A 4,639-nucleotide genomic window follows, 5' to 3' on the forward strand; every position below is an offset into this window, starting at 1 on the left:
ACCCACGGACTTGACCCGAACCACCAATCCGACCCGGACCCATCCCTGAAGCCCTAAACCCGCGAGCCAAAACCCCAACCCTCTTCCCTTGCTGCGCCGCGCGGGCAGCAGGCCTTCATAGCCTGCTGCCGCCTTGATCCGGCCATGACCGACCGGAGCGCCGTCGGCAGGACCTTCCCAGGGTCCTGCCGGTTCGAACCATACCCTGGCTCGAGCCCCATGCACCCAGCCCTACGAACCCGAGTCCCTCTTCCAAAATCCCTACCTACGCACCCCTCTCGGCCGAACTGCTCCAGCCTTGGTTCTAGGCTCGTTTGGCTCAAACCACTCGAGCCATTCCAGCCTATACCCCTTCTACACAACCTACTAGACCCGACCAGCAGCTAGACTCGATCCAAGCATGACAAAAACGTGAGATGAATGAACAATGAATACACAAACTTCAAACCACACAACTAATTGTTTTCTGAAAATTCTTTGAAGGATCTCGATGCACATACTACACACACGTATACTACTGATATCATGAGGAAAATTGAAAGAAGACGTGCCTTTCACCGAAGTTTGAAGAGGAAAACGTAGGTGACGAGTTCGGAACGACGAGGCGACGATGACACGATTGGAAACTTCAAAATCGTGGCTATGGTGTTCTTCGTGGAGGCTGCTGGAACGTGAGAGTGGCTGAAGAAGATGGAGGCTGATGGGGTGTCGGCTGAGTGGAATAACGTAGGGGTAGGGATAGGTTTTGAGTAGAATTTAGGGTTATAATTTAATTATAAATAGGTTTTAGGATATTAAAATTTAATAATGATTTTAATAATAAAATATATAACTTAAAAGCTCCAACTAATACTTAAAAATCTGATAACTAAATTAAAATCCCAAAATATTAAATTAAGGGAATTTTAAAAAATCTAAAAAGTCAATATTTTGGCTTATTTTGAATAAAAACGGACTCCTAAAAATATAAAATTAAATACTAAAAATTTTGAGGAAATAAAACTCAAAATAATATTTTTGGGCTCTTAAAAGGCTCATGAAATAAATTGGCTAGAAAGTTGTCATCTCGTCCGTCCTCGGTCCCGTCTACGCGATAAAATAATTAAAATACTAAAAATCCTAAAAATCACTAATTATGGGTTAAATGCTTAAAAATAAATTAAATCATGCACAAATAATTCACATAATTATTTAACCCATAAATCACAAATTTAAATAATTAAATTCTCTAATTATGCATGCGGATTTACGTATTAAAAATACCGGGTGTTACATCTAGACTCTGCAGCAACTATAGAGAGTTAAGTCGTTCATTGCAGTAAATCGCCTGTCAATGCCCCCATCTATTATTATCAGAACGTCTAAATCAAAATGAAATAAATCATTTGGCTCAATATGAATGCAATGAAAATCATAACTCATTCAGTAAATTCAAGTTATTAAATTATCATGCAAGTATGTGATTTTTTCGGAACACTCGAATCAAGTCGGATTCGAGTTACTCGTTTCATTCCAGTCTAAGTCTTCTTATACCTCTTCTCCAAAACGTCGATGCTCCAAACCGGCTTCAATCTTCAAAGCGATCTAACTCCTGCAACCTCGCAACTCAACGATCTTCAAACGAATCTGCAAAGAAGTAATAAAGGCCCGAGATCACTATCGACATTCAAACATGACTGAAAATGCCTCAATCAACTCAACCCAACTATAGCCCTCAACTCAAACCGGCGGCATAACTGCTATATTCAAATCAAACCGAAATCACAGACAGCAGTACAGCAATGCAACTAACTCAAATCAATACTAAAACAACAATAACAATCTGATTCCAACCAATCTCAAAATCTCCATTTTTGAATTATGCTTTCGAAAATCATAACAATTCCGACGACGCTCTATTTTATAACCGACAAAGAATAAACGATCAGAACTCTGCCAAGAACAACATACTCGAAACTCAATCGATTCTAACAGCATCCAAAAAAATAGAATGTATCTGATCGGAGAAAAACTTGCGATATAACGAAGCTCTCTCTGCAGTGATCGCTAATCTGCCTTCAGAAATAAATTCTAACGAACGGATCGAGCTCGGGGTGAAATCTGGAAAGCTTGGGAGGTGTTATCTCGCCTTCAATGGAGGAAAGGCGATGGAAGGGAAGAGATGGAGTGAAGGAGAAGTCATCTCATGCTATAAATATCTAACAAATCCCAAATTTGCATTTTAGTCCCTGAAAATTCCGAAAACTACAAAGTAGTTCTTGATCAAATACAAGTCAATCCTCGAATTCTAAAATCTTTAATTATCTCAATTAAAGTCAATTAAGATAAATTCGGGGCGTTACATAAGATGAATCACCCAACCTCACAAGTAATTGGAGACGTGCATGAAGACTTGCAAAACTAGAAGGAAAGAGAAGGTGGACTACAGAAAGGTGGCAGGCTTAATGTGCATGAGTTCTATATATTCTCAGGTAAGATTTTCTTGTTTTGTGTCAAACATTGAACCCAAAAAGATTGAAGAAGCTTTAAAACATGAATTTTGGGTCAATGCTATGCATGAAGAGTTAGAACAATTTGTTAGGAATGATGTTTGGTACTTGGTACCGTGTCCTGCTCATGGTAATGTTATAGGAACTAAATGGATTTTCAAAAATAAAATTGATGAGTCGGAAAAAATCATTAGAAATAAAGCTAGGTTGGTAGCTCAAGGGTATACACAGGTTGAAGTGGTGGATTTTGATGAAACCTTTGCTCCTGTATCCCGCATTGAGTCAGTCTGACTTCTGCTTCACTACAACAAAAAAGGTGAAAGACAACACGTAAAAGACAACGCTTTTAACTAAAATAGTTGTCTATGAGCGTTTTTTTAATTATATACGACAACGCTTTTTGAAAAGTATTGTCTTTGAGCGTTTATTTTATTAAAAAGCATTGTTTATGACCGTCTTTTTTATAATATACAACAACGCTTTTATTAAAAAGCTTTGTGTATTGTATAATTTATTAAAAATATATTAATATTCTCCTACCACAACCGTAGCCCATTTTCCCGTAACATCTAATTCCACCAAAATCCTCCTCCCGTGCCTCCGCCATCTCCATTGTAGCTTCTTCATGAAATCTTCTCCCCTTTTCTCGTAACCTTTCATGACATGCCTCCCCTACATCTCCGTCTCCCCCAACAACCTCACCGAATCTCGTCCCCCGGATGCCTCTGTTATTTCCTCCTCCGACCTGGAATGCTTGGATTTTCGCTCAATTCCTCAAAGCTCATGGCTCTAACTTCTATATGTCCAGCTAAGAATCACGATTCCAAGGCTAATTTCTACTAGAGAAGTTTTGATTTTAGTTTTTACGTTAAATTCCTCATTTCTTGTTTATTTCGTACTTTTAGGCTCTTTTATTCTGCAGAAACGGTTGCCTTGCCTCCTCCTTAGGCAATAACAGGTCGTTAAAAGTGAGATGTGGGTGGCGGTGTCGGAGAATTAGTGATGAACTTCGGAGGATTCAACTAAACCAAACTATGAACCAGAGAATTAACTAAACCAACCTCAACCCCATGGCTACTAAAAACATGAAAAGCTTACTTTTTCACCAAAATCCTTCTCCTCCACCTCTCCCTCGTCTCCTTCGCAATTCGGGTTCTCGCCATCTCGCCCGAGCTTCCACGAATCAGTCATGGAGCGGACTCTGGATATGGCGGAACCTTTCATCACCAAATGGGACACTGAGGAACCATTACTGATCTCCACTTCTCTGTTCCACGGGAGCAGAAGAGAGGCCAGAGATTTCCTCAGATGCATCACCAATCTGCATCGGGGCATGCGGTTCTTGAACATGGAGAATGCCCGCTCCGAGAAGCTAATCCGCACGCAGAATTTGATGCAAGTTGCTATGATGAGGCTGCAGAAGGAGTTCTAGCTACTAGATTTTATCCAAGAACAGGGCGTATCTTGACCCGTAATCTGTCTCCGCTCGATATTCTCCCCGTAGCTCGATGACTTCCAGCTCATCCGATTTCGAAGAAGAGGAGGAGGAGGAGGAGATCAGAGATGGGCTGTTGTCTGATGTCACAGGTTTGGCGATGGAGGATTTGAGATTGATAGCGGAGTGCATGATTTCGTCTGGCTACATCAGGGAATGCATGAAAATATACCAAATCATTCGGCAATCTGTTGTTGATGAAGGAATTTACATCGTCGGAGTGGAGAAACTGAGCCCTTCGAAGATTCATAGAATGGATTGGGAAGCTCTGGAGCTGAGGATCAATCATTGGCTGAACCAACCTATGGCCAGTGATGTGTTGTTGCGGTTGTGAGAGGATGAGTGATGTGCTATGCATTCTATGGCCAGTTGTACTGTTGCGGCTCAACTTTGTTACCGTGGATTTGTGAGTTTTCAATTTACTTGTTTTGTTAAATTGTATGCCTTCTTGGTTTTTGGCGCATTATCATTCTTTGGTGTCTGCGTATCTGCATAAGTTATTGAACCCGTATTTGATACAATACAATGTTAGTAATTTTCTAGATCAACCTATGTGTGAACTTTGAGGGAAATTGATTGTGTAAAATGTTTGACTCGTCTATTTGGAAAGGACTATGATTGACTTTCCTCTGTTCTAGGTGGGTTTTTGACATGA

Source organism: Henckelia pumila, chromosome 1 (genome assembly GCF_033568475.1).
Source record: "Henckelia pumila isolate YLH828 chromosome 1, ASM3356847v2, whole genome shotgun sequence".
Classification (NCBI taxonomy): domain Eukaryota; kingdom Viridiplantae; phylum Streptophyta; class Magnoliopsida; order Lamiales; family Gesneriaceae; genus Henckelia; species Henckelia pumila.